We start from the raw sequence: 23,265 nt of genomic DNA, 5'->3' as shown, positions 1-23,265 counted from the left end.
CGTTATCAGCGACATCCAATGTCCATGGTCAGGAAACCATAACCATCTATTGATCAACGAGCTAGTCAACTAGAAGCTTACTAGGGACATGTTGTGGTCTATGTATTCACACATGTATTATGGTTTCCGGTTAATACAATTATAGCATGAATAATAGACAATTATCATGAACTAGGAAATATAATAATAACCATTTTATTATTTCCTCTAGGGCATATTTCCAACACATACCACATACTGAACGCCATGAACTTGTGCCCTCAACACCGATGTCCATCTCGCAGTTTTCCTCCTCTCTCCACACCGCCACCTTTGTGCCGTGCTACCTACCAGACAATATGGTACTAAACCTTCGACTCCCATTTCTCAAGAAACTTTCACTTGTGCGGGTTCGTATATTGGAGGCCTCATTGCACAGCATCATCCACTCTAGTTGCCCTGCATTGGAGTGCTTGGTGCTTGTTTTCACAGTTAGAATCGGTTGTCTCCAAATAAAGTCGCCTAACCTTGTAAGAATTGGAATTTCTTTTGACGGAAGGCAGCTCATCATCCAAGATGCCCCTTCACTTCAAATGTTGATCCTTGATTCTAGTTATTCACCGTTGCAAATAACCGTCCTCTCTGCGCCTAAACTGGAGACCTTGGGTGTACATTCTTTTGACCATCTCTTTAACCATCTCCCAAAAATGTTTCTAAAAGATTACTGGTCATGATCTCTGTGCTCATTTCAATATGGTGTTTGGCTCCACAGTTCTTCAGGTACTTTGTATTATCATCTACACTTGTAACCATAAGATGCATTTTAAATTTCTGCGCATAAGTTATATATCATCTTGGAGTACACATTTTGTACTAATATTATGTTCTATGCTCAATGAAGAGTTTCTCCATGGATGGCCTATCAATGGTGCTGGATTCTGTCAAGATCTTATATATCCAAATGAATAGTTTTGATCTGAACAAGATTATTGGCTTGCTGCAATGCTTTCCATGTCTGGAGAAGTTGTATATAAAGGTGATAATTTCACGCACATTGGAAGCCCGCATATAGTGTACTAGAATTAACCGTTCAGCTGTTGCTCTTTCGACACTCTTCTTTTAGACCTTAACTATTTTCAATCTTCATGTCTATTTAGGCAACAGGACGGGGTAAGAAAGTTATAACCAATCGGTGGATTCGTAAGCATCGGGATTTTCTCACTTCTCATGAGATTCGATTAAAGACAATAACTCTAGAACGATATGTAGCCAACCATGCAAACACAAGATTTGTCTCGTTCTTCCTGCTGAATGCGAGGTTACTATTGTCCATCAGGCTTAAGTTTATTAGCAGCATGGTTTTGACGGATGGGTATGTCGAAGAGCAAAAAAAAGGAGTTTCAGGTGGGCAAAAGAGCTTCTGAACATGTCGGGCTTCTATTTACAACATATTGTGGTCATAATCCAGTAAATTTTACGACCCAGGATGTTCATTCTATGGACCTGACCGATCCATTTGACTGTGACTGCCGAAAACAGTGTTGGAGTTAGATGTTGTTGCCCTTTTCAATCTGGTTTTTTTGTAAACCTGATGAACAATTAACCCTCATGCTTTTGTACAGTTTGTAAGCTGGAGTTAGATGTTCTTACCCTTTTCAACTCGGCTGTGACTGTCATATTTTCTTTGAAACAAGGCAAATGGCTTGCCATTCATTTAATTTAGAGTGAAATATTGTAACAAATACCAACCAAGGGAAATAACATCACTCTCGCCGGCTGCTTGAGCTCACTGTGCATTACAGAAGCCAAGTGATTAGCCCCCACCAGCACCCACAAACTTATTTCGAACTAGCACATCAAATGGGCTGTAAATTTTCATAGGAAAGGCTGCATGACCGTGACAGATTTGGATTCTGACATTTGGGACCCGCGAGGAAATAGCCTATCCAAGGTGGTGTCAACTTACTAGCCAGTCAACAAACGATTCTGCCTACCAGCCGTAGGATTGACATCCAACATATGTCATGTATCTTCTATCTCTTGTCTTCTTCTTCCTCCAACCGCCCAAACCAAACCACCCCGTCGGCTCCGCCTGCTCCCGCCTCCCATGGCTGGTTGCCCCTCCGCCGCCCTACCATACATATCCTCCAATGTTAGCCAGTCCCTCCCTCTATTCCCCCATACGTCCTGTTATTCTCCGGCGACATCAGCCCCAACACGGACCCGCGCCCGAACCAGTCAACCCTCGCACACCCCTCCGCCTGCGACTGGACCGGCGCATCTTCCACGGCTCCTGTTCGTTCCGTCTGAGGCCTCGCCGTCGTCCTCCTCCTTGCGGCCTTGGTTCGCTCATCGTGCATGGTGCGCCGCCCTCTTGCGTTGTCAATGTCGTCAACAACCGAGAGGAACAAGGACATGACTGTATGTGGAGAGGATGACAGTAGGGACCCACCAGCATCATGGCAGTACGCAAGCAAGTGCCTCTATATTACAAGCCCAAAAATATGGTTCCTCCAAATGGTTGGACATATGGGGCTCACATCATTGTCAACGTAGTCAATAAACGAGAGAATTACACTACGAGCGGCTGACACCAGGGACCCAGCAAGTCGTGCAGTTTTTTTTGAGGCACAAGCAGTTGTTATTTATACTAGTTTTAGCGATGGATCAGGGTAACAACGGGGTTGTGTGGGGGCTGTGGCCCATCTAGCCAGGGTTTTATTTATGTTTACCACATCATGAGCCCAATTGTGTTTTTTTCTTGCTGAAAATGGCTAGCCTAGTTCTATTTTTTTTAAAGAAATACCAAAACAAGGCCTACCTGCTTTATCGGCCCTGTTGGGCTGCAAATCTTTCAAGACGAGGAGAGTTTCATTCAGTTTGCCCAGAAATGGGTTGTACATTTTTAAAACACATCAAACCGGGAATTAGTTTCAATTTTTTTCATGACAAGATCTTAAATTCCATTGATTTTTATGCGTGGACAATTATTTGGATTTTATATTTATATAAATTGTTTTTCAAAATAGTTTGAATGTGAACCGATATTTCTGGATTAAAAACAGTTGACCGCACCAAAATATGCAAAATTTTGTATACTTTTTAACCGTGGCCACAATATGGGGTGTAATGCTAACAAAAAGAAGATGGGGTCCAAAAAAATTCTTAAGAATTAGCAAATAGGATGTACATTATTAGAAATAATGACAGATGGGTTGTATGCTGTTTTCCACAGATTTGAGGCTGACTTGTGCGCCTACTATAGGTTGACATGTATGCTTTCATGAAAAAAAGGTTGACGCACACGCAACGCCCTATCAACTTAGTCAACACACAAGAGCAGTGACTGTTGGATGTCCATCCAATGGTTGTCGTGCTTCTTCAATCTCTGCTCTTCATGCTCCAGCCGCTCAAACAAGCACCAGCGGGACTACCTGCTCCCTCCTCCCGCAGCCGGCTATGCTGCCGCGCAGGCCTGACGGCCCCAGCGTACTCCCACCGCTGGCCTAGCCATCCCTCTACTCACTCACACATGTTATTATTCTTCGGTGACGATAGACGAACCAGTAAACCCTCGTACTCCTCCGCATGGGAAACAACTGTCCAGTATTCCTTTGCTCCGTGTCGTTCCCTTCCTAGGCCTCGCCATCATCCACCGCCCTGGTGCTCTCAGCGCGGCCTGGTCAACATGGTCAATGATCGACATCCATCGGAAGTGGACTGTACATGGAGAGGCTGACAGTTGGGTCCACGGCCGCATGCAAGGAAATGCCTCCTTATTACGCACAAAATAATGATTCCTCCACCTGACAGCTAGGACCCATAGGTAGGGCCTCTGTATTTTGTGGAAAAAAATTCCCTCCCCCCGCTGACAGGTCAGACCCACCAGCTAAATCTTCACACGCAAGGAAGTGCTTCCTTATTACGCCCAAAAATATGAATACCCCCTACTAGCTGGGACCCACCATATTGTTGGGCTGACTTGTGGGCCTACTAAGTTGACGGGGACGAAGGGCTTTGTCAACTTAGTCAATACTCCAGTGACCGTATGATGTCCATCCAACGGCCATAGTGCTTCTTCAACCTCTGGTCTTCTTGCTCCAGCCGCCCAAAGCAGTGCTGGTCGTATCGCTTGCTCCTTCCTCCCGTGGCCGGCTGTGCTACCGCGGAGGCCTCACCGCCCCCATACTACTCCCACCACTAGCCACGCCATCCCTCCACTCACCCACACCCCCTATTATTTTGCAGTGATGGCAGCCTCACACCGCAGTCGAACCAGTGAACGCTCGTACTCCTCTCCGCGTGGGCATCCGCTGCCACGTCCTGCCCGGCTCCGCGTCGTCCCCTTCCTAGGCCTCGCCGTCATCCACCGCCGTGGTGCTCTCGGCGCGGCGTGGTCAATGTGGTCAATGAACGACTTCCATCGGAAGAGTACCATACGTGGAGAGGCTAACAGCTGGGTCCATGGCAGCCGCAAGGAAGTGCCTCCTTATTACGCGGAAAATAATTATTCCTCCACCTGACAGCGGGGACCCAACGGACGGGCCACCAGTATTTTGCGAAAAAATGTTTCCCCCTGACTGCTGGGACCCACCGGACGGGCCAATGTATTTCGCGAAAAAAACGTTCCCCCCGTTGTCAGCTCGGACCCACCGGAAGTGCCTCCTTATTACACAAAAAAAATGAATACTCCCCGGCTAGCTGGCACCCACCTTGGTGGGAGGCTAACTTGTGGGCCTACTAAGTTGACGAGGACGAACGGCTTTGTCAACTTAGTCAATATGAACGATTCTAGCTCCAGTGACCGTACGATGTCCATCCAACGGTCGTAATACTTCTTCAACCTCTGGTCTTCTTGCTCCAGCTGCCCAAAGCAGCGCCGGTCGTGCCGCATGCTCCTGCCTCCCGTGGCCGACTGTGCTGCCGCGGAGGCCTCACCACCCCCTACTATTCCCACCGCTGGCCAGGCCCTGCGGCGACGGTAGCCTCACACCGCAGCCGAACTAGGGAACCCTCGTACCCCTCTCCGCGCGGGCTTCCACTGCCGCGTCTTCCCTGGCTCCGCGTCGTCCCCTTCCTAGGCCTCGCCGTCGTCCGCCGCCATGGTGCTCTCCGCGCAGCGTGGTCAACGTGGTCAAGGAACGACTTCCATCAGAAGAGTACTGTATGTGGAGAGGCTGACAGCTGGGTCCATGGCCACTTCCTAGTTTTTTTGTGATTTTCCAAGTAAGTCGCTTTGTCAGGCCTGTTGGGATGCAAATCTTTCAAGACGAGGAGAGCTTTCATTCGGCTGACCGAGAAAATGGCCCATCAGTAATGAGAAATGGGCTGTACATGTTTAAAACACATCAAACCGGCAATTAGTTTCAGATATCTTTTTTTTTTCATTTCGAGATTTTAAATTACATTAATTTTTATGCGTGGAGAATTTGTTGGATTTTATATTGATATACATTTATTTTTAAAATCAGTTTGAATGTGAGTCGAAATTTCGGAATTAAAAACAGTTCAGACCGCACCGAAATATGCAAAATTTCGTATAATTTTTTAACCGTGGCCACAATATGGGCTGTAATGCTCACAAAAAGAATATGGGCTCCAAAAAAACCTTAAGAATTAGCAAATGGGCTGTAAATTATTAGAAATAATGGCAGATGGGTTGTATGCTGCTTTCCACATATTTGAGGCTTTCCAAAAAAAGGTTGACGCACAAGCAGTGACTGTTGCATGTCCATCCAACGGCCGTCGTGCTTCTTCAATCTCTGCTCTTCCTGCTCTAGCCGCTCAAACAAGCGCCAGCGGGACTGCCTGCTCTCTCCTCCCCGCGGCTGGCTGTGCTACCGCGCAGGCCTCACCGCCCCATCGTACTCCCATCGCTGGCCTAGCCATCCCTCTACTCACCCACACCTGCTGTTATTCTCCGGTGACGGCAGACAAACCAGTAAACCCTCGTACTCCTCCGCGTGGGAAACAACTTTCGAGTATTCCCTGGCTCCGTGTCGTTCCCTTCCTAGGCCTCGCCGTCGTCCACCGCCCTGGTGCTCTCGGCGCGGCCTGGTCAACATGGTCATCAACCGACATGCATCTGAAGTGGACTGTACGTGGAGAGGCCGACAGCTGGGTCCACGGCCGCACGCAAGGAAATGCCTCCTTATTATGAGCAAAATAATGATTCCTCCACCTGACATCAAGGACCCACCGAAAGGGCCTCTGTATTTCACGAGAAAAACGTTACCGCCGCTGACAGCTCGGACCCACCAGCTATATCTTTACACGCAAGGAAGTGCCTCCTTATTACGCACAAAAAAAATGAATACTCCCCTATTAGCTGGGACCCAGTATAGTGGCAGGCTGACTTGTGGGCCTACTAAGTTGATGGGGACGGAGGGCTTTGTCAACTTAGTCAATATGCATGATTCTAGCTCCAGTGACCGTACGATGTCCATCCAACGGCCGTAGTGCTTCTTCAACCTCTGGTCTTCTTGCTCCAGCCGCCCAAACCAGCACCGGTCGTGCCTCGTGCTCCTGCCTCCCGTGGCCGGCTGCGATGCGGCGGAGGCCTCACCGCCCCTACTACTCCCACCGCTGGCCAGGCCATCCCTCTACTCACCCACACCCCCTGTTATTCTGCGGTGATGGTAACCTCACACCGCAGCGAACCAGTGAACCCTCGTACTCCTCTACGCGTGCACATCCACTGTCGCGTCTTCCCCTGCTCCGCATCGTCCCCTTCCTAGGCCTCGCCGTCGTCCACCGCCCTGGTGCTATTGGCACGGCATGGTCAACATGGTCAAGGAACGGCTTCCATCAGACATGGACTGTACGTGGAGAGGCTGACAACTGGGTCCATGGCTGTAGCAAGGAAGTGCCTCCTTATTACGCGGAAAATAATGATTCCTCCACCTGACAGTTGGGATCCACCGGACGGGTCACTGTATTTCATGAAAAAATGTTTCCCCCTGACTGCTGGGACCCACCAGCTACATCTTCACACGCAAGGAAGTGCATCTGGGCAAAAAAAAACGATTCGCCCCCCTGACTGCTGGGACCCACCAGCTACATCTTCACAGGCAAGGAAGTGCCTGACAGTCGGGACCCACCTGGCCGAAGCGTACGTAGTGTTGTCATTCTGGTCGCGAACGTGTACGTACATACTGGTCGTTGTAGAGGCGCGCACGTGTCATAGTAGAGGCGCGCACGTAGCATGTACACGTACGTACAGCGGCCAGGGTGCAAGAAAGAAAATACGGCCACGTAAGTACCTACGGGCAGGGTCTCGAACGCCTACTCGCGCATACGTATGGCAGGGCTCGTGTACATGGCTGGGTCGGAACAGAGAAACAGCATCGTCGTCGTGTTCATGGGGAGGCAACGGAATGTGTCGTGTTCATGGGGAGGCAACGAAATGCGCCATGTTCATCGGGAGGCAACGGAACGCGTGGGAGCCAACCGGCTGGGTCGGAACGGAATGCGTCATCATGTTCATTGGGAGGGCTTAGACGGAACAAGCGATGGAAACAAGGCCTGGTGTACCGTAGAACGGAGGAGACGACCTTGTCTTCGACCGGCCACGTTCGAAACGGGATCATGTTCATCGGGAGGGGTTTGGCGTACGGCAAAACGGAGGAAACGGACCTCCTACGGTCGAAACGGGGGTCCTGTTGATCGAGACGGGTGTGGCGTACCGCAAAACAGACGAAACGGACTTGTGTTGGAGCGCTACGGTCAAAACGGGGGTCATGTTGATTGGGAGGGGTGTGGCGTACCGCAAAACAGACGAAACGGACTTGTGTTGGAGCGCTACGGTCGAAACGGGGGTCCTGTTCATCGGGAGGGGTGTGGCGTACCACAAAACGGGACTCCACGGGATACTGTTCATCTCCACCATCGACCTCCTCCAGCCTCCACGGGCTACCGTCGACCTCCTCCAGCCTCCACGGGCTCCTGTTCATCCAGCCTCCACCGCACGCTACTCCACCGGCTAATGTTCAACCACCCCTCCATGGGCACCCCTCCACCGTCTACTGTTCATCCTGCCCTCCACGGGGTCATCCTGTTTATCCGGAGGCAACGCCACGAGGTCCTACATCCACCCCCACCGCTCAGTGTTCATCCACCCCCCCCCCCCCGCAACGCACACTGTTCATCCAATCGATCGGCTTCAGTTAGCAGTAGTAGCAAAGGAATCGTTCGATCGGGTGCAAATAACAGCCATCGATCGATCGTTTGGGTTCAGTAACGCGTAGCCTGTAGTGCAATCGCTCGGGTTCAGTTAGAGCCCAACGCCTCGCTCGGGTTCAGTCAGAGCCAACGCCTCGCACACACGCACGTACATGTATGAGAGAAACGCGCATCGCTCGGCCCCCGACCTCCCGCCGTAACCGGGAACTCCCCGAAATTTTCCTCGTCCTCACTTCTACCACGGTTTTTTCCGTCATGGACGGCCCAAAGAATGTCATGCAGCTGCATCTCTGGCCCGCCCAGGATGAAAAGCCCATTTTCTGTCATGATTTTTTGTCATAGAAATAGGAGCCCACCACATCTATGATGATACCAGGTTTTGTCACAATTATCGTCATAGACGTGTCATATGTATGACAGAAAAAAGTTTCATTCGGCCCAAAATGTCATGGATGTGTCTTTTTTTTGTAGTGTTACCATCAACCTTAGACGCACAGTTCGGGACCCCCTACCCGAGATCCACCTGTTTTGACACCGACACCCGCCTCAAGGTTTCACAACATCACGGGTCACTTTTCTAACCCGGTGGACAACATGGTAGCATCAGCTACCTGGCTCAGTGCACTCCCTATTACTGGTGAGTCGCCCATTGCAGTAGAAGCACGAAACGCCATTAAGCTTCTTCAAATGGCGATTGCCCAGCAGGAAAAGTACTCATATAGTCATGATCGTGTGCACTTGATGTTGGCTTGAACTACGTCGATATTTCCCCAAAGAGGAAGGGATGATGCGGCACAACAACGATAGGTATTTCCCTCAGTGATGAGATCAAGGTTATCAAACTAGTAGGAGAACTACACAACACCACGTAAACAACACCTGCACGCAAAGAACAAATACTTGCAACCCGACGTAAGAGAGGGGTTGTCAATCCCTCATGGGTAAAGAGATAGGTAAAATTGTAGTAGTTTGGATAAATAGATCTCCCGGGAATGCGAGATAAAATAAACAAATAAAAATTGCAGCAAGGTATTTTTGTATTTTTGTATTAATAGATCTGAAAATAAAAACAAATAAAAATAGATCTCGAAGGCAAATATAATATAGAAGAGATCTCGGGGCCGTAGATTTCAATAGTGGCTTCTCTCGAGAAAAATAGCATACGGTGGGTAAACAAATTACTGTTGGGAAATTGATAAAACTTCAAATAATCATGACGATATCCAGGCAATGATCATTATATAGGCATCATGTCCAATATTAGTAGACCGACTCCTGCCTGCATCTACTACTATTACTCCACACATCAACCGCTATCCAGATGCATCTAGTGTATTAAGTTCATGGAAAAACGGAGTAATGCAATAAGAACGATGACATGATGTAGACAAGATCTATTTATGTAGAAATACACCCCATCTTGTTATCCTTAATAGCAACGATACATACGTGTCGGTTCCCCTTCTATCACTCGGATCAAGCACCGTAAGATTGAACCCATCACAAAGCACCTCTTCCCATGGCAAGAAAACTCGATCTAGTTATCCTAACTAAACCAAACATTCTAAGAAGAAATACGAGGCTATAAGTAATCATGCATATAAGAGATCAAAAGACTCAAATAACTTCCATGGATAAAAACATAGATATGATCATAAACTCAAAGTTCATCGGATCCCAACAAACACACCATAAAAAGAGTAACATCAAATAGATATCCAAGATACCATTGTATTGAGAATCAAGAGAGAGAGAGAGGAAGCCATCTAGCTACTAAATACTGACCCGTAGGTCTATAGTGAACTACTCACGCATCATCGGAGAGGCACCAATGAGGATGATGAACCCCTCCATGATGGTGTCTAGATTGGATCTGGTGGTTCTGGAACTTGCGGCGGCTGGAATTGATTTTCGTAGACTCCCCTAGGGTTTCTGGAATATTGGGGTATTTATAGAGCAAAGAGGTGGTGCGGGAGGCCGCCAAGGTGGGCACAACCCAACAGGGCGCGCCTGGGCCTCCAGGCGTGCCCTAGTGTCTTGTGCTCACCTCGAGCCCCCTCTTCGGTACTTCTTTGGCCCACTTGTTGTCTTATGGTCCAAAAAAAATCCACAAAGAGTTTTGCTTCGTTTGGACTCCATTTAATATTGATTTCCCGCGGTGTAAAAAACAAGCAGAAAACAGCAACTAGCACTTGACACTATGTCAATAGGTTAGTCCCAAAAAATGATATAAAGTTGCTATAAAATGATTGTAAAACATCCAAGAATGATAATATAACAACATGGTACGATAAAAAATTATAGATACGTTGGAGACGTATCAGCACTCAACTCCCTCCCAAGCCGTAGTTACAGTCAGCATGTTGAGTCGCCCGCAGTCTCTAGTAGTGAGCAACGCCATAACCCGCCTCGTGATAACCCGACCCTTAACCCGAGGAGTGATGCTCAGGCAATTGTGGATGATGCCAGAGCTCGCCATGAGGCGGCGACGGCTAACCAGGGGGCTTATCAGCATCCTCCGGTGACCCCTACAGCCTCTGTGGGAGCCGGATCAAATTCCAAGACCATTGGGGGTGTTGTGCCTAGTACCGGCTTTATGAAACAAACGCTTGCCCAAGGATTTTAATGGCCCTCGCAAGGTGCCCAATTACACGGCGGATCTCCCTCCGGTGGCTCGGATTGAGAGATATGAGCTAGCCATGGAGATGTTGGACGTTAGGGACACATTCTATGCCAAATATTTCACTATGATATTGCAAGAGTCGGCTCGTACATGGTTAAAAAACCTGCCCCCAACTCTATCAATACCTGGGCAGAGTTGAAGGATATTTTTATCAAGAACTTTCAAGGAACTTGTAAGTAGCCGATGACAATTGTTGATTTGGAGCATTGTGCACAGCGAGAGGATGAGTCGGCTCATCATTGGGCTCGCCGGGTTGCGACCATCATCCATTCTTCGGACAGTATTCGGGCGGCTCAGGCTGTGCTGCTCTTGGAGAAAAACTGTCACTTTGACCCCCTTAGCCGAAGCTTGGGTGGCTTAAACACAAGTGTACAGATATGTGCAAGCTTATGGATGTGCTTACCAGGTACGACGACTCTAATACTACTAAGGATCCAAGCTCTGATGATGATAAATCTGGTAAGGGCAAGAAAAATGGCGGTGACAAGGGCCAGCATCGGCTCAGCATGGTAATCAGAATAACCAGGGCAATGGGGGAAAGCGCAAGTACTCCAAGGAAATGCTTAACGGCCCTTGTCCAAAGCACAGTTATCCCAATAAGCCATATCGACACGCCTGGAAGGATTGTTATATGATGTGGGAGTTTAAAATCAGATGTTTCAACAAGATCATGGTGGGCCGCCCGGTGGGTCAGGCCCCGGGTCTCAAGGCTCCGGCTTTGGCGGTGGCAGCTCAGGTGCTGGTTATCTGGGTCAAGGTAAGCACGACGGTCATAATCAACAGTCTGGTCAGGATAATCAGCAGCACAACGATCAATCAGGGTATCAGAGTAATTCAAAGCAGCTTAATAGTGGCTAGTAACGCGTCTTCACTATGAACACGTGCAAGTGTGACCGGAAGGTCCATAAGCGAGCAGTCAACACGATTGAGCCGGTAGTGCCTCAGTATTTAAGGTGCTCAGAGCAGGTAATCACATGGAGCCGAGCGGATCACCCACCCCGGGTTGATGATCCAGGTCATCTAGCCCTAGTAGTAGATCCTCAAGTGGGCAGTTATAAATTTACAAAGGTACTTATGGATGGTGGCAATAGCATCAACATATTGTACTACAATACTTTCCAACAGATGAGTCTGACCGACAAGAACCTCAAGCCGTCTTCCATAGTGTTTCATGGCGTGGTGCCTGGCAAGTCAACTTACCATGTGGGAAGATTTCACTTGAAGTGGCCTTTGGTGATGAGTACAATTATAGAGCAAAGACGCTGTGGTTCGAGGTGGTAAAGATCAAGAGTCCATATCATGCCTTGTTTGGACATCCGGCTTATGCCAAGTTCATGGCTCGCCCTTGTTATGTGCATCTGCAGCTCAAAATGGAATTCCAATGGCCGTATTTCCTTGATGCATTTGGCAAAGTATGCTTCACTGAATACAGACCCATCATCATTATACTCCGGAAACCCACTGACCATTCCTTTTGGGTCTAACTCTGATTGATAAGCCTTTGCCCGGCTTAGCAAAATTATCGCTCCTGCCCAGGCGGCTACAGTTTCAGCTCTTCGATTTGCTTGGGCATGGTTGAGAACTGATCCAGTACATCCTTGATAAGCTGAGGTGGTTTCTTGCCGGCTGATGCAGCTACCAATGTACGAAGGCTTCCAACATAGAGTTTTTCCCTTAAGGTATAAACGGCTTTCAGCTTCACAAGCATATTCTTCCCAAGACTGGAACTCATTGCACCTGCCATACATTCCAAGCAAGAGTTATTAGGAGAGTTACAGTTGTCGGTGTTCTGGGAATGGGGGTCCCCAGACTTGCCTGCCTGTGGCCTGCAGCATGGCTCAACCAGCAGCCCAGTATGACCCGTCTTCATCAACAAACGCTCAAGACCCTCGCGAGGGCCCAAGCCTCGCAGGGCAGACGACACAAGGCCTCCCTAGGGGCGGACTCACTAGGCAGGCTCGCGAGGAGGCGGAGATATCAAGGCAAGAGGTACCTCGCGAGATGCTCATGACGCAAGCCATGACGATCAAGACCAGGCAGGCGCCAGCCTGTGCAGTGTCCTCGTTTCCTCTTTGGTGCAAAGGGGGAAAGCGCAGGCGTGGAGTACTGAGGCATCAAGCAAAGGTTTCCATATCGGTGCAACGAGACCAAGACCAGCAGGACGGCAGGACGGAGGTCACCGTGGAGCCCAAGACGGTGTCATCGCCAGTGCCTTTGGTAGTCGAAGACCACCTTTAGTCGGGATAGCTTGTACTAGTTGTCCCCTTTCAAAATGGCCGTTGTTGGCTCCCTTCCCACTCAATATTTAGGAAGAGGACCAGGGCCTCTATATATAGAGATAGCCACCAAAGTAGGAAGGGATCTCATCGAGAGACAGATCGAACCCTTCTCAAGTAGAACACCCACCACCGCAAGAACACCCCTCGCGAGGTTGTTCTTCCTCTGTACTGTTCATCATCAGCCCAAGAGGCAATCCACCACACCACACACAGGAGTAGAGTATTACACCACAACGGTGGCTCGAACCTGTATAAATCTTGTGTCTCTTGTGTTGTTCATCGTGCTAGCTTAGATCCGCGGCGAGGCTTTGGGGCGTGCATCAGTAGGGAGAAGATCTTCGTGCGCACCCCAGAGTTCGAACCTCAAGGGTTTTGCCGGAACCCGATATCCTACATTTGGCGCGCCAGGTAGGGGTGCGCCGGAATCTTTTCTCCGCTAATCTGCGTCCCACCGCTTCGTCACATCCATGGCAGATGCTTGCCGAGCTCACGCCGAGCACGAGCAGCAGGCATCTTTGTTGCACCCTCGGTGTGGTGGGATGGCCGCATCGCCACTCCGTCGCTAACCCCAGCTGGTTCGTCGTCTCACGCTCATCGCGCTCCCACGGATGCGCAAGCCGTGTTGCTCCTGGCACATAAGCTCCTGCACTACCGCTCCGTCGACGACCTCTACGAGGAGTGGCTCGCTCGCATCACCGAGCTCGTCAGCGCCATGGGGGGCTCCCATGCGCTGTCTCTCTCGCTGCCTCGCCCACCATCATGCATGGGCGACGCGGCTCAGGGAGCACCTCTGCCACCTCCTCCGAAAGAAGGAGCCCTGGCTCCAAGGTGCGCGGCCCCTGGACGTGACCCACCATGTCCGGCACCCACGCGGCAAGAAAGAAGCTACCAAGAAATCCCTCAGCCTCAAGAAGGCGCTCGCGTGCTCCCTGCACCAGCACGTCAAGACCGCATCCCTGCAGCAGCTCGCCAAGACCCCAGACTGCCCCTAGCAGCAGTGCACGAGAACCATCAAGAGTAGGCCCCACGTCTGCAAAAAGCTCAGGTGGCCACAGCAGGCTGTCGCGCCTTCACCACCGAGCTGCGTAGCGTCGCCTGGCCCGGCAAGTTCAAGCTGGGTCTACCTCCTCGCTACGATGGTACTGCCGACCCCGCCGAGTTCCTATAGCTCTACGAGCTGGGCATCGAGGCGGCCAACGGAGATGAAAAGGTCATGGCGAACTAGTTTCCCATGGCGCTCAAGGATGGTGCTCGCACCTGGCTCCTGACCCTGCCTCACGGCTCGATCTCCTCTTGGGACGAAATGCACACCCGTTTCATCGCCAACTTCCAGGGTACTCATGACCGCCCTCCGGCCGTGGGTGACATGTGCCACATCAAGCAGTAGCCTAGAGAGACCCTACAGAATTACATCCAGTGGTTCAACAGCGCTCGCCTCAAGATTCCCAAGGTGACTGAGGAGGCCATCATTTTAGCATTCTTTGATGGCGTCCGCGACGTCAAGATGAAGGATGAGCTCGCCATCCACGAGGATCTGTGCACATCTCTGGAGCTGTTCAACCTGGCGACCAAGTGCGCAAGAGCTGAGGAGGAATGCCTCTCCCTCCTGGAGCTTCCAGCTGCTGACCCAGAAGAGAAGAAGGCCAAGGCCAAGGACGTGAAGCGCAAAGGAGCAGCTGTGCTCGCAGCAGAACCAGACACGAAGCGCGACAGGGACAAGCTGGAGTCATCCAAGGGTAGCCTATTCTGCGCCTACCACAACCTCTACACCCACAACACCAACGAATGCCAGGAGCTCTGAGCCGTTCGAGAAGGATGCACCGGTCGATGCCCCGAGCGCAACGACCGGGGCTACGACCGAGGATGAGGAAGAGGTGGAGGACGATGGGATGACCGAGGCCCTCGCCAGGAGTGGCGTGACCGCCCTCACGAGGATCGCTGGCAGGACCAGCCTCGCGAGGGGGCTTGGAGTGATCAGCCTCGCGAGGATCTCCTGCAGGGCAACGCATGCCTTCCTCCTCTGCCACCACCGCCAAGGAGGAATGATGACCATCACCAGGACAAGGGGGATGGGGGCTTCCAGGAGCCACGTGCTATTGCTTGCATCTTGGACGGAGCCCAGGCCCCATCTTCTCAACGCATCTTTAAGCAGTTTGCTCGCGAGGTGAATGCAGTCCTCCCCAAGTTCGAGGCCACACGCCCGCTCCGATGATCCATGTGCGCCATCACTTTCAGCTCAGCAGATCAACTCAAGTGTGCGGCTACCGCTGGCATCCTCCCGATGATTTGTTCCCCAGTCATCAGCAACGTGCAAGTCACCATGACCCTCATCGATGGCGGCGCAGGACTCAACGTCCCGTCAGTCGAGACGTTCAACAACCTTCAAGTGACATATGATCAACTTCAGCCTACCAAGCCTTTCTCAGGAGTCACTGATGGCTCCACCACCCCGATAGGGCAGGTCCACCTCCCTGTCACTTTCGTACAACGGAACAATTACTGTACCGAGCTCATCGACTTCGACATTTCCCACATTGGCCTACCATACAATGCTATCCTCGGGTATCCGACCCTGGCCAAGTTCATGGCAGTGACCCACCATGGTTACAACGTCCTCAAGATGCCAGGAAGCGGCGGAATCATCACAGTCCCCTGCGAAGAGAAGGATGCGGTGTGCTCCATCGAGCGCGCCTTCCAAGCTACATCAATCGAGGACCCAGACAGCAAGAGCGAGAACCCTCCTGAGGCAGTTCCCAAGAAGAAGAAGACATCGCCCAGCTTAAGGCTCAGGAGGTTGGTATCTCAGGAGGTGTCGCATTAGGATCTGCGCCCGTGCAAGGGGCACCTCCCTCCATCGCATAGGAAGGCGCGCCCAGCGCCCTCCTCGGGTAGGGCTCAAGGGCTCTCTTCTGGAGGGCCTCCAACTTTGCCAAGATCATGAGGAAGGCGCTCGGGCACCACTTGGAGGCGTGCTTCGCGGCACGTTTCCCTCAGGAAGGCATGGGGGAAGGAAGGCCCAACCCTCAGGAGTTCATCACCAAGACCACTCAGGAGCTTCAGGAATCAATAGTCATACGCGACGATCACCGCCTACCTGGCGTAGCTCCCCGTCCAGGCGAGGATGGCGGGCTGCGTGTCTGCATCGACTTCCTAGGGCTCGACCAAGCCGCGTCTCAGGAGCGCCTCTGGCCTTCACGCGTGGGACGTTGCGAGGGTCCACCGCATAGCTACGTTCGCATGCCTTTCGGCCTGCCGAATGCGGCTGCTACTCACCAGCGTCATCCGTGGAGCATTCTGGCGGCTCAGGAGGCCAGGCATCACGCGGTCCTGGCGGAGATGGAGATGGTCCTCGAGGAACCGCCTGGACCCCCAGATCCTCTCGAGGCTCAGGGCTCCGACGGCTTGTGATGGTCGGCCTCTTCACTGCGCACCTTCAGCTACTCCAACACCCCCTCTACAACGGTGTCAGGTGACATCTTCCGAGTTCATTTCAGCTGGGAGCGCCCTCAGGGCTGCATCATTCCCAGGCCACACGGGTCCGTCCCTGTGGCGTGTATCCCTTTTGCTTATGTCTTTAGTTTACCTTGCTGGGGGCGCCCCTCGGGCTGCATCATCCCCAAGCCACTCGAGCCTGACCTAGTGGCATGTATCCCTCCTGCTTTTATCTATGCTGATTTGCCTTTCATGCTTAACCTGCCTGTGATTATTGCCTGCTCGAGTGACACCTACCTTTGGAGCTGCTTATGCTGGCACGGCGCTTGTGCATGGGTCCGTCCCTGCAATGTCGACAAATCTGCGTGGTCGAGCTCTGGCCCGCGGCAGCCCCGCAAACGTCACCTCACCAGGCCATCAGTGCCCTCACCACTCTCTCGGAGCAACCAATGGCCGGTCGGCAATCATAATGGAAACCCCTGCTTCTCTCGTGGTGGTTTACAGGAACCTCCTGAGGTCAACAGCGGGTGGCACCACGATCTCTCTCTTTCTTTCCCGCACGATCCGCTTGCACGTTAAAAGGGGGGCTCCTGAGCATCGTGACTCAGGAGATCTTACTGGCTCTCTAGCCCTCACCCCCTGGCCTTGTCCACGGCATCGCGACCTGGCATACAAGCGGCGGCTGAGCTCTCTCGAGGGCCGGGACCTGAGGACGTAGGGCACAAAGGGGAGTGCGGGGAAGAGAGAATTAGCTCGCGAAGTCCTAACCCAGCTACATCCCAACTGCCGACGCACAAGTCCGGCGCCTCGCGAAGGAATGACTCCATGCTTCCGAGATAAGTTTCGCATCTGGAATAGCTAATTGATGCGACACAGAATCTCCACCTAATGCGGCTTTGTGGCGGCGAGATTGCCTTCCTTTCTCACCTTTCGGCGGCTGCTTGAGCGCTAAAGGGGACCTCCTGAGCATCACGCCTCAGGGGCCCTTACTAGACCTCAGGCCGCTCACCTCCTGGCCTTGACCGAGGCCCTCGCCAGGAGTGGCGTGACCGCCCTCACGAGGATCGCTGGCAGGACCAGCCTCGCGAGGGGGCTTGGAGTGATCAGCCTCGCGAGGATCTCCTGCAGGGCAACGCATGCCTTCCTCCTCTGCCACCACCGCCAAGGAGGAATGATGACCATCACCAGGACGAGGGGGATGGGGGCTTCCAGGAGCCACGTGCTATTGCTTGCATCTTGGACGGAGCCCAGGCCCCATCTTCTCAACGCATCTTTAAGCAGTTTGCTCGCGAGGTGAATGCAGTCCTCCCCAAGTTCGAGGCCACACGCCCGCTCCGATGATCCATGTGCGCCATCACTTTCATCTCAGCAGATCAACTCAAGTGTGCGGCTACCGCTGGCATCCTCCCGATGATTTGTTCCCCAGTCATCAGCAACGTGCAAGTCACCATGACCCTCATCGATGGCGGCGCAGGACTCAACGTCCCGTCAGTCGAGACGTTCAACAACCTTCAAGTGCCATATGATCAACTTCAGCCTACCAAGCCTTTCTCAGGAGTCACTGATGGCTCCACCACCCCGATAGGGCAGGTCCACCTCCCTGTCACTTTCGTACAACGGAACAATTACTGTACCGAGCTCATCGACTTCGACATTTCCCACATTGGCCTACCATACAATGCTATCCTCGGGTATCCGACCCTGGCCAAGTTCATGGCAGTGACCCACCATGGTTACAACATCCTCAAGATGCCAGGAAGCGGCGGAATCATCACAGTCCCCTGCGAAGAGAAGGATGCGGTGTGCTCCATCGAGCGCGCCTTCCAAGCTACATCAATCGAGGACCCAGACAGCAAGAGCGAGAACCCTCCTGAGGCAGTTCCCAAGAAGAAGAAGACATCGCCCAGCTTAAGGCTCAGGAGGTTGGTATCTCAGGAGGTGTTGCATTAGGATCTGCGCCCGTGCAAGGGGCACCTCCCTCCATCGCATAGGAAGGCGCGCCCAGCGCCCTCCTCGGGTAGGGCTCAAGGGCTCTCTTCTGGAGGGCCTCCAACTTTGCCAAGATCATGAGGAAGGCGCTCGGGCACCACTTGGAGGCGTGCTTCGCGGCACGTTTCCCTCAGGAAGGCATGGGGGAAGGAAGGCCCAACCCTCAGGAGTTCATCACCAAGACCACTCAGGAGCTTCAGGAATCAATAGTCATACGCGACGATCACCGCCTACCTGGCGTAGCTCCCCATCCAGGCGAGGATGGCGGGCTGCGTGTCTGCATCGACTTCCTAGGGCTCGACCGAGCCGCGTCTCAGGAGCGCCTCTGGCCTTCACGCGTGGGACGTTGCGAGGGTCCACCGCATAGCTACGTTCGCATGCCTTTCGGCCTGCCGAATGCGGCTGCTACTCACCAGCGTCATCCGTGGAGCATTCTGGCGGCTCAGGAGGCCAGGCATCACGCGGTCCTGGTGGAGATGGAGATGGTCCTCGAGGAACCGCCTGGACCCCCAGATCCTCTCGAGGCTCAAGGCTCCAACGGCTTGTGATGGTCGGCCTCTTCACTGCGCACCTTCAGCTACTCCAACACCCCCTCTACAACGGTGTCAGGTGACATCTTCCGAGTTCATTTCAGCTGGGAGCGCCCTCAGGGCTGCATCATTCCCAGGCCACACGGGTCCGTCCCTGTGGCGTGTATCCCTTTTGCTTATGTCTTTAGTTTACCTTGCTGGGGGCGCCCCTCGGGCTGCATCATCCCCAAGCCACTCGAGCCTGACCTAGTGGCATGTATCCCTCCTGCTTTTATCTATGCTGATTTGCCTTTCATGCTTAACCTGCCTGTGATTATTGCCTGCTCGAGTGACACCTACCTTTGGAGCTGCTTATGCTGGCACGGCGCTTGTGCATGGGTCCGTCCCTGCAATGTCGACAAATCTGCGTGGTCGAGCTCTGGCCCGCGGCAGCCCCGCAAACATCACCTCACCAGGCCATCAGTGCCCTCACCACTCTCTCGGAGCAACCAATGGCCGGTCGGCAATCATAATGGAAACCCCTGCTTCTCTCGTGGTGGTTTACAGGAACCTCCTGAGGTCAACAGCGGGTGGCACCACGATCTCTCTCTTTCTTTCCCGCACGATCCGCTTGCACGTTAAAAGGGGGGCTCCTGAGCATCGTGACTCAGGAGCTCTTACTGGCTCTCTAGCCCTCACCCCCTGGCCTTGTCCACGGCATCGCGACCTGGCATACAAGCGGCGGCTGAGCTCTCTCGAGGGCCGGGACCTGAGGACGTAGGGCACAAAGGGGAGTGCGGGGAAGAGAGAATTAGCTCGCGAAGTCCTAACCCAGCTACATCCCAACTGCCGACGCACAAGTCCGGCGCCTCGCGAAGGAATGACTCCATGCTTCCGAGATAAGTTTCGCATCTGGAATAGCTAATTGATGCGACACAGAATCTCCACCTAATGCGGCTTTGTGGCGGCGAGATTGCCTTCCTTTCTCACCTTTCGGCGGCTGCTTGAGCGCTAAAGGGGACCTCCTGAGCATCACGCCTCAGGGGCCCTTACTAGACCTCAGGCCGCTCACCTCCTGGCCTTGACCGAGGCCCTCGCCAGGAGTGGCGTGACCGCCCTCACGAGGATCGCTGGCAGGACCAGCCTCGCGAGGGGGCTTGGAGTGATCAGCCTCGCGAGGATCTCCTGCAGGGCAACGCATGCCTTCCTCCTCTGCCACCACCGCCAAGGAGGAATGATGACCATCACCAGGACGAGGGGGATGGGGGCTTCCAGGAGCCACGTGCTATTGCTTGCATCTTGGACGGAGCCCAGGCCCCATCTTCTCAACGCATCTTTAAGCAGTTTGCTCGCGAGGTGAATGCAGTCCTCCCCAAGTTCGAGGCCACACGCCCGCTCCGATGATCCATGTGCGCCATCACTTTCAGCTCAGCAGATCAACTCAAGTGTGCGGCTACCGCTGGCATCCTCCCGATGATTTGTTCCCCAGTCATCAGCAACGTGCAAGTCACCATGACCCTCATCGATGGCGGCGTAGGACTCAACGTCCCGTCAGTCGAGACGTTCAACAACCTTCAAGTGCCATATGATCAACTTCAGCCTACCAAGCCTTTCTCAGGAGTCACTAATGGCTCCACCACCCCGATAGGGCAGGTCCACCTCCCTGTCACTTTCGTACAACGGAACAATTACTGTACCGAGCTCATCGACTTCGACATTTCCCACATTGGCCTACCATACAATGCTATACTCGGGTATCCGATCCTGGCCAAGTTCATGGCAGTGACCCACCATGGTTACAACGTCCTCAAGATGCCAGGAAGCGGCGGAATCATCACAGTCCCCTGCGAAGAGAAGGATGCGGTGTGCTCCATCGAGCGCGCCTTCCAAGCTACATCAATCGAGGACCCAGACAGCAAGAGCGAGAACCCTCCTGAGGCAGTTCCCAAGAAGAAGAAGACATCGCCCAGCTTAAGGCTCAGGAGGTTGGTATCTCAGGAGGTGTCGCATTAGGATCTGCGCCCGTGCAAGGGGCACCTCCCTCCATCGCATAGGAAGGCGCGCCCAGCGCCCTCCTCGGGTAGGGCTCAAGGGCTCTCTTCTGGAGGGCCTCCAACTTTGCCAAGATCATGAGGAAGGCGCTCGGGCACCACTTGGAGGCGTGCTTCGCGGCACGTTTCCCTCAGGAAGGCATGGGGCAAGGAAGGCCCAACCCTCAGGAGTTCATCACCAAGACCACTCAGGAGCTTCAGGAATCAATAGTCATACGCGACGATCACCGCCTACCTGGCGTAGCTCCCCATCCAGGCGAGGATGGCGGGCTGCGTGTCTGCATCGACTTCCTAGGGCTCGACCGAGCCGCGTCTCAGGAGCGCCTCTGGCCTTCACGCGTGGGACGTTGCGAGGGTCCACCGCATAGCTACGTTCGCATGCCTTTCGGCCTGCCGAATGCGGCTGCTACTCACCAGCGTCATCCGTGGAGCATTCTGGCGGCTCAGGAGGCCAGGCATCACGCGGTCCTGGCGGAGATGGAGATGGTCCTCGAGGAACCGCCTGGACCCCCAGATCCTCTCGAGGCTCAGGGCTCCGACGGCTTGTGATGGTCGGCCTCTTCACTGCGCACCTTCAGCTACTCGAACACCCCCTCTACAACGGTGTCAGGTGACATCTTCCGAGTTCATTTCAGCTGGGAGCGCCCTCAGGGCTGCATCATTCCCAGGCCACACGGGTCCGTCCCTGTGGCGTGTATCCCTTTTGCTTATGTCTTTAGTTTACCTTGCTGATGGCGCCCCTCGGGCTGCATCATCCCCAAGCCACTCAAGCCTGACCTAGTGGCATGTATCCCTCCTGCTTTTATCTATGCTGATTTGCCTTTCATGCTTAACCTGCCTGTGATTATTGCCTGCTCGAGTGACACCTACCTTTGGAGCTGCTTATGCTGGCACGGCGCTTGTGCATGGGTCCGTCCCTGCAATGTCGACAAATCTGCGTGGTCGAGCTCTGGCCCGCGGCAGCCCCGCAAACGTCACCTCACCAGGCCATCAGTGCCCTCACCACTCTCTCGGAGCAACCAATGGCCGGTCGGCAATCATAATGGAAACCCCTGCTTCTCTCGTGGTGGTTTACAGGAACCTCCTGAGGTCAACAGCGGGTGGCACCACGATCTCTCTCTTTCTTTCCCGCACGATCCGCTTGCACGTTAAAAGGGGGGCTCCTGAGCATCGTGACTCAGGAGCTCTTACTGGCTCTCTAGCCCTCACCCCCTGGCCTTGTCCACGGCATCGCGACCTGGCATACAAGCGGCGGCTGAGCTCTCTCGAGGGCCGGGACCTGAGGACGTAGGGCACAAAGGGGAGTGCGGGGAAGAGAGAATTAGCTCGCGAAGTCCTAACCCAGCTACATCCCAACTGCCGATGCACAAGTCCGGCGCCTCGCGAAGGAATGACTCCATGCTTCCGAGATAAGTTTCGCATCTGGAATAGCTAATTGATGCGACACAGAATCTCCACCTAATGCGGCTTTGTGGCGGCGAGATTGCCTTCCTTTCTCACCTTTCGGCGGCTGCTTGAGCGCTAAAGGGGACCTCCTGAGCATCACGCCTCAGGGGCCCTTACTAGACCTCAGGCCGCTCACCTCCTGGCCTTGACCACGGCATCACGATCTGGCATACCAGCGATGGCTGAAGCCTGCCTGGGGACCGGGACCTGTCAGCGTAGAGCACCAAGTCATCGCGAGATTAGAAAGGGGGAACCAAGCCAGGACAAGACAAGCATCTGCACTACTTCCTCATAAGGATAATATCAACAAAAGACATTGCAGACCCTTTACATGCCCCCATGGGGTGTTTTCTCGATTCCTCGCAGGGAACAAAAGACGCAAATCCTAAGGAGCCCTAACTATACGCGCCTCCATGGCCGACGCCATCATCAACAGTGGACCACGGGGGATCACGCCTCTCCGTACTTATAGCCCAAAGGAGGCCAACCGTCGGCCTCCATGATCACAGGTAATGATGACTCTTTTTGCATGCAGCAGGGACTCGTCAAATTGGGCAGTTGCCGAGGCAGCATGGGGAAGCGGAGACGCCCACGTCCAATCAACCACCACGCATCAACCAAGGCCGTAGGCTGTTGGGGCCCGTGGCACTCCGCACTTGTCCTTTGGCTTTGCTGCTAAGCCAAGTCCGAGCACGCCTTGGGCCTGGGGGCTACTG

This window comes from Triticum aestivum, chromosome 2B, assembly GCF_018294505.1.
Source record: "Triticum aestivum cultivar Chinese Spring chromosome 2B, IWGSC CS RefSeq v2.1, whole genome shotgun sequence".
Lineage (NCBI taxonomy): Eukaryota > Viridiplantae > Streptophyta > Magnoliopsida > Poales > Poaceae > Triticum > Triticum aestivum.
Note: the sequence above shows the minus strand (reverse complement) of the source record.